The following is an 8,403-nucleotide window of genomic DNA, read 5'->3' as shown; positions in this document are numbered from 1 at the left end:
TTGATATTTCGTATAAAATTTTGCTGTATTATTTTTTATCCATGGGAACACGGATTTTAGTCAGTGTCATGACTGGCTGTACGTTTTGATTCTGCAAAATTCTTGCTACTGGAAATTTAGAACTTTTTTGAGGGTACCGGTAGCGTCAAAGGTACCGGTAAGGACTGATTCGCTCTGGTCTAACGTGTCCATATATTTGTGCGTAGCTCTCTTGTTTCAACATCTGGACGCTACCGACAAGTAATTGTAGTGGTCGAATATTAACAGTATGGAGTCACAGGAAGCTGAGAAACTATGCTCTACTTGGAAATGCTTCTGCAAATGATAGTGTCACACGTGGTAAGTTATTGAACGCCAAAAATGCGGATTTATACGGCGATAGTAGCGAGCGATCTTAATATATATTCGTATTTAATTTTCACAGATGAGGTGAATGAAGTTGGAAGTTTTATAGAGCTTCAGCTCGATGGTTTCGAGGGGGATTCCGATGCATATTTATATAGTGAAAGTGGCTATTTACCGTTCCACGAAATACTGGATATTGATGTAAGTCTCGATAATCTGGACACGACGAGTATTTCGAACAATACCAATGAAGGCTCTACAAGATCAGATGGCACTATTGAAACCTATGACGAGCCCTCACCTAACCGAGAAAAGAGACCAGTGCACGATAAATGGAAACAAAATAAAGTAAAAATCAGGCGCCTCCTTGGAAAAACATATAGAAACTGGAAAGAAAAGAATGTGCCCAATCGTCAACCAGGGCCACCATGTAGATCTGCATTCTGTAGCAAAGTCAAAATTCGCCAGTGTAACGTTGTAGAATGTAGATGAAGATCAAAGACTTGCTATGTTCATTAAATTTTGGTCTATGACGACTTGGAATGAACGCAAAATATTCATAAATACTCTGGTTGGGACACATGAGGTTAAACAACAAAGATCATCCGGTGTATCTAGGAGAAAATCTTCATATAGGCCGCGAGCCGAGGCCATTTATCTTTTAGTTTCGTAGCGCACATCAGGTAACTACCTGGAAATGATTTTAAAATGTTCCTTAGAAATTTAGTAACAAATATTGCCTTGTTCCCACTTCCAAAAGTTGCACGTTTTACAGAAAAGACGCTTTTACTACAATAAATATGTGTTACCATCTGTCCTATTTTCTCTGCTTTTCCGGTATCATGGGCCAATGAACGCAGACTTCTGCACGACGTAACAGTCAAGTTAGTCAGCTGTAGGTGGATCCCCAGTGGTCGGATGAATATCAGATGTACTCAACTGCTCGCTTTTGCGTTGAGTAGCCTTTCCATAGTTATTTTCAGTTACCGGTAATATTAGTCCAGTTATTCTAAGGAGGTGTTGAAAAGTATAGGTAAGATATTAAACACTTGTATATCCTTGACATAAATAGCAATTTTAGTTGAGCACTAGCTCATAAGACGTTGTTAAATAGGTACGGTGCGGTAACTCCAAGGAAGGCTAGACCTAGAATAATATGTCACAAACAACGATATTTTCTGGCTTGCGTGAAATGTTTATGATTAATTTAATGACTCTTCTTGACTATTCAGCAGACTTATACTACTATATAGGCCACAGCATATTTGGAAATAGAAATGAATGGCTGTTTCTGTAATGCACGGTTGTGTGAAAGAGAAGAAATTAATCAATTTTACTAATGTCGGTTGTTCTAAATCTAAATTCATAGAGTCGACAAGAACCTGGGAAGCAATGATAAGTTATGCCGGAGTGGAAAGAAAGGTAGCATTGGAAATGATTGAGAGGTGAGAAATGAAGTTGTAGACAAACAGTTGATGTTTCAAAATATAGTCTATAGTCCATACTCATACTGTCATAGGACATTTCAGACTGTGATATATCAAAATTTAGTGTAGATATAGTCTAGTAATGGTATGCAAACACTGCTGGACTGTAGAACATGCAATGAGCATATAATCGCTCATTTAGTACATCAGATAAAATGCATTATGTATTCAAGGTATTAGTTAGTATTTAGGGGTATTTTTAAAATCATGCTGCTCCAAATATTATTTTCTTCCTTATTTTAGATACTGTACTACAAAAGAAAACGGCAATGTTCCACCAATCCGACCTAACGCAGGCTCTGATCCCTGCTGCTATCAGTGCTATAAAATGGATTAAACAAGAAGTCTTGAAGCTTAAAGGTATATGAGAATCATAATAGTTGCAAACAGCTTAGATGGGCTATTCATATTGAAATACTTTAGCACTTTTCTGCAATTGGAACTGCCCATCAAATTCATGTTGGAGACTTCATTGAGATTTTCAATTCATTTTTTTCCCTCGACTATGAAGATCTTTTGAGGTTAACGAGGTATTAATAAATAAAGCTGAGGAATTTGAAGAGGATATGAAGAATGTAAATGATACCAGGGCACGTCTATTTAACACTGTCAAACATGAGGATTATACCCTCCACCCAACAAGGATTCACTGAAGAAGCATGTGGCCCTCAAATCAGTTCTTGAGTTGGCAAACTGCAAAGAAAAATAGTCAAAATAATTTATGAAAGTGTGCCAAAATCAACTTAAATTGCACAGATTTTTGTTTTTGTATTGACTGCAGAAATCACAGTACACCTATAGAGGAAAAGTCGATTTTTGAGATAGTGGATTTCGAAAACAATTCAGAAGAAAGTGAATTAGATATTACAGTTGATTTAATAAGTATCATACATTTATTTTTTTTTCGGGCATTTGTTAGTGTCGTAGTCCTGTTTCTAGAAATATTATTGCCTTTGTTCAAATACATAACCACATAAACTAAAAAAAGATTAATTGTAAATTGTAATATTTCTGTTAACTATGTTATGTACATATTGTACATTCATTTAATTTTCTTGACTTTTGCGGTAAATTTCTAAGTGAGAAATAACTGATTTATTTGTGTTTTCGTGCTCACGATGTTAATTTGTGACTTCATTGCTTAAAAATAAATACGTTTGATACTTGATAGCTTCTATAAAATGGATGTAGCTTTTTATGCTGTTCTTGTTGTAAACTGCTTGTGGTTATTACATAAAATTTATTCTCAAATGTGAATCAGCGTTGTTGGTGTCGCTGCTTTCGAGGTCACTCCCGACTCCTGTCACACAATTAAAGTATTTTTTGTTGTTGGTTACATGTATGCCATATTTTTCGTAATCTACCTAATAAATTATGATTGACTGAGGAAGTCCGATTTTGGTCAGGCAAAACATTACAGGAATACATTTGTGTTAGTGCGCTGTAGGGCTCGCGAATTGCATAGTTCTTATGTATGCGTTGTAAACTTATGGTTATTGAATTTCCGGGAACCTCTTATATTCAATTTCGCACCAGGATTGTGGGACAAGCTGTAATGCGTTCATTATGTTCGTTTTCACACAAAACTGAAGAATTTATTTAGTTACCAGATGTGCGCTACGAAACTCATTTTCTGGGCGTTTTCATGGTTTCGTCTCACGGCCCATATCCGTGGTAAGGATCTACAAGTGTTTAATAATTTACTTATACATTTTTCAACAACGTCTTAGCATAACTTAACTAATAATAACTAAACAGGGCTATGGAAGCCTGCCCAACTCAGCGCAAGGTCGAGCAGAAATAACTAATATTCATCCGCTCGCTAACAGCTGGTTTAATTCAATTGTTACGTCATGCAGAAGTCATTGTTCAGTGCCGAAAATGTAGAGAATATAGGACAGATCGTAGCACATATTTCTTGTAGTAAAAGCGTCTTTTCCGTAAAACGTGCAACTTTTGGAAGTGGGAACAAGGCAATATTTGTTACTAAATTTTTGAGGAACATTTTAAAATCATTTTCAGGTAATTACCTGATGTGCGCTACGAAACTCACTTTCTAGGCGTTTTTCAGGGCCTCGGCTCGCGGCCTAATATGTTTACAAACTAAAGCTTTCGAATGGTTCTGAGCTGCCAGTCTGCAAAGAAATGTTTGCTTCCACGTTTGGGATGCCTTGCAGAACTTTGGTATCTTGGATTAAAGATAAAACCTCTTCTAACCAAACAGCTGTTGTTCAAGCAGGTCCGAAAAGTGGAAAGTGTGCAAAAGTAAGTGAAAGGGATAGAGAGTTTATAAAAGAGTGGCTCAGCACACTACCAACTGTAGACTCCCATTATTGCAGAAAATTGCCAAGTTACAGAAACATAAAATTTTTGTATCCAGGCACCACAATATCTGCCCTCCACAGACATTACCAAAATGTTGCAGAGGGAGAAAACAGGAGGGTCGTTAGTGAAGCTTATTTCAACGAGATTTTCCACAGATATAAATACTCAGTTTTCATTCCCCGAAAGGATCAGTGTGATAAGTGTGTAGGTTACAAACATGGTAACATGAGTACAGTTGTGTATAGCTTGCATATCAAACTGAAGGATGATGCTAGAAAAGAAATAATAACCGACAAAGATTCTGCAAGTGCAAATAAATCCGTTTGGACGATGGATCTACAGGCCGTGCTTTTACGTCCTAGAACGAGAGCTAGTCCCTCATATTACAGAACTAAGCTACAGGTACACAATTTCACTTTATATGATACGAAATCAAAAGCAGGTTACTGCTACGTCTGGAATGAAACTGAAGGCAATCTTTCTAGTGAAGTATTTGCTTACTTGCAGTTTGAGCATTTTAAGCGAATCATTTGTAATAATCCCGAGCTGAAGCATATCATAGTTTGTGGAGCGATGGATGTGGTTACCAAAATAGGAATAGCACGGTAGCCAATGCATATTCTAGTCTGGCAAGAACTTACAACATAGATATAGAGCAAAAATTTTTGGTGGCTGGACATACACAAATGGAATGTGACTCGATGCACAGCGTCATTGAACGAAAGATCGTAGACGACATTTTTTCTGAAAGAGATTTGATCGTACTTATGGAATCCGCAAGAATCCATCCATCATCCTATCATGTTCGCCAAATGAGGCACACTGATTTCAAAAGAATGAATCAATTGTTCCTTCAAAGCATTAGACCCGGAAAAAGAGTAGGAGATCCCAGAGTGCATGATTTGCGTGCCCTGAAGTACGAAAGTGATGGTAGTATTCGTTACAAGCTTTCGTTTGAGAAAGCAATTTGGAAAGCGCTACCACACCGTGTACAGAATGTTCAAAGTCAATGGGTGCCAATGTTCAGATCTCGTATTCCAGTTTGTGCAAGGAAATTTAATGATCTTCAAGAAATGAAATCAATTATGCCAATTGACTGTCATCCTTTTTATGACAACCTTCCTCACGAGTAGATTATACAAACTTAAATGAAGTATACTACTATAAATTCATGATTACAGTTGTTTGTTTATGTTGATGTTTTAAGTTCAAAAGAGTTATTTATGTTTTGATTCTATTATATTGTTTGTTGCTTGAGTTGTGAAATTTTACATTCCTTGTATCAATTGAATACAATACATCTGGCCTGTGGGCCAGACATCTATTCTAATGTTCATCAAAGCCAAATTATGATTAAGGAGGAATATCGAATTTTGACTTGGCTTCCGTGTCATATTAATTTAATGGAAGTCACTCTCTCATTATTTGCCGAATGGACGTTTACAAAGTATATAGGTCAAGCGAATGTACAGAGAAAATATAGGGCGAAGATGTGAATAATATTGCCTAACTCAGGGTGCGTGAATAAAAAAATACCTAAGTCAATTTTAGCGCATATAAAATAGAATTTGGAAGTTATAGATATCCTAAAATAATTAAAAATTTGATAAGATAAATCTAGATAAAAAAATTTTTGAAATAAATTGAAAAATGGAAAAGTTATGAAGTTTTTTTTGATTTACTCAAAATGTTAAAATTTGACTTAGGCAATTTTTTTATTAGTCTGACGATATATAACGGTCTTTAGAAATGAAACAAACAATATCCTAATAAATGTACAGAAACAACTCTCAATCAGTCTCTTCTCAATCAAGAGCATGTTGAGGACCAGACATTTTCGTCAGTTTTAGTGAAAATATTGCGTTTTAACTTTTGTTTAGTTTCGAGATTCAAGTATTAAGAACGCTTTCTAAACTCGATTTTTAGGTTTTTGAAGAATAGTTGGAATTTGGTAAAAGTATCTTTGAAAGTATTCCAACTACGGTGAATTCAAACTTCGATCCGAAACTCTGAAAATTGGGCGCTCCCGAAATATGTGCACCAATATAGAGGTGAATAATTTTGTGCGCCTATTTTACATCAAATTGTGTAAAGGGACTGAAACCTATTGGCAGGGGGATATTCACTTGGCTTCTGGTACACATACTACGGGAGTGGTAACACAAATTGTTAATGAACTGAATTATCTAAAAATAAGATTTCTATCATAATGAAATCTTTGGCAATAACGCTTTCCTTCAAAATGTGTCAATGTCCGACCTGCGGAACCTATTAACGTAGCCCGCAGGAGACTCGTTATCTCATTATTTTGAATACTTTTTCTTATTTGTAACAACACCACCTGCGTTTTCGACGTTGTGTTACTTCTAGAGCCGCAGTTACCAGTTCATGGCGTCTCTAGCCACAAACGGACCGCGGCGTCTCTTGTCATGGTTTTATGCCGCCATTACCGTTATATTCATAAGTCATTACCAACTTTCATACGAACCATCCGAGCGTGACGGCTGCTGCCAGACGCTATTTTTACCTCACTTCAGGGAGACGCGGCGGTTTCGCTTTTCATTCGCAAGTTCGAGATGTTGCTTCATTGAGTGCCAATGTTCACCTGGTGTGTACTGGATCAGGTATATCGTAATATCTTTTTGAAAGTATAAAGTACGGTACCGTACTATTGTGTTAGTGCCACTGCTTACTACTGCGTTTCCCTGAAAATAAAACCTAGTCCAATTTATGAAAATTATTGTAATAGAGGCCCTTTAAAATGAGACATAGTCCATACTCCATAGCCTAAATTAGAAGAAATTGTAACTTAGGTGGCAAATTTGTGGAGCGAAATCACAGACTGAAAAACGTCTGTTTTGCTGACTTGACCACACAATGTGAATATAAATTGTAATCGGAAACCTCACAAAATAGAGTATGAGAAGACTCCAATGATGAAATAACAAAATATGTTGATTCCAAACAATCATATATTATAGTATTTCAATATGCACATTAATGGCAAGGTGAAATGGGACAAAGCTTCTTAAATACCGATATGACATGGCTGTTTAACATATACACTGTTCGTTGCCTTTTTGCTTTTATATATTAGAATCTGAATCTATATATTACCTATATAATATTTACATTAAAAACATGAACTATGATGAAGCTTAAATCTGACTATGAAATAGGAAAACAGTCTCAGTGAACTTTTTGCCAACAACTAACAAATGTCAGCCGGGCCATTGCGTGTCATCAAAAATCCAGAGAACAGAAACATACCCAAGCCTTATAAGTCTAAAGGTGATTACATAAGTAATAGAAAATTTAGAATGAGCTGATTGAGGTATGTCATAATTGATTAAGCAAAATCAATTCATCACAACCGTAAAAGCTTCTATCACTTTCATTTCCAAAATCAGCACCATTTTTATACAATTCACAATTCGTTCGCTGTTCTACATAGGTATTATATTCAAACATTTGCATTGAACCTTATTTATCATGTTTATTTTTCTCAATATATTTTGGATGGTTATGATACAATCACAAAAGGAGCTGTGGTAAAGTTCAAACAAAGTGTACCCTTGCTAAGCATGCTTGGTTGGGAATTGTGTTCTCATGTTGTTGCAATATATTTTGAACCTACTTATTATGGGAGAACAAAATATTATTGTGTTCAAATTTGAATGAAGAAACTGTTTCTTTTTGAATTCCGTTGCATCCACAGTGTAATATAAACAGATCCCTATTTATTGTAAATTTGAGACATAACTTTCTGCAAAAATTCAAGTCTGCTTTAATTTTTAAATTCATTTACATAATAATTTTTTGCATATCACCAATATTGCAATTTTTAAGATAAGACGCATCCTGCTCGGCAACGAGCGTCCCCCTAAACAGTACAAAAACCGTGGCTGGGAGCATCGGTCAAAGGTTATGAAAATTGGTAATGTACCAGACATTAGTTCATCATGCGGAATTATATCTACTTATACCTGAAATCTAATCCCAAATCCATCAAAACTGTATCCATAGGGAAAATGTTCTAACTTACCCAAAGTTTGTCATAATAAGAGGCAGTCCTAACATTACAGCCTACATGCCTTGTTTGTGGCAGCACAGTTTTACCCACCACGGCTTTCAACTTTCTTCCGTGGTACTTATTGATTTATATACACCTCAATGTTGGTATCCCACTTCACACCATCGGCTTGTGGCAGCTAAAAAGTCAGCCGCCAAAGTTTTGCGGCACGGA

General features: G+C 36.1%; 1 long non-coding RNA gene across 1 annotated transcript; it reads left to right on the top strand.

The window, feature by feature from the left end:
* The first annotated feature begins 1,556 nt into the window (after positions 1 to 1,556).
* LOC144418083 (uncharacterized) lies at positions 1,557 to 3,222 on the top strand. Its single transcript, XR_013473418.1, has 2 exons — positions 1,557 to 1,790; positions 2,076 to 3,222. It is a non-coding gene; the product is annotated as an uncharacterized LOC144418083 (long non-coding RNA).
* The last annotated feature ends 5,181 nt before the right edge of the window (positions 3,223 to 8,403 follow it).

This window comes from Styela clava, chromosome 2 (genome assembly GCF_964204865.1).
Source record: "Styela clava chromosome 2, kaStyClav1.hap1.2, whole genome shotgun sequence".
Taxonomy (NCBI): Eukaryota; Metazoa; Chordata; class Ascidiacea; order Stolidobranchia; family Styelidae; genus Styela; species Styela clava.
This window is presented reverse-complemented; position numbering and strand designations above follow the sequence as displayed.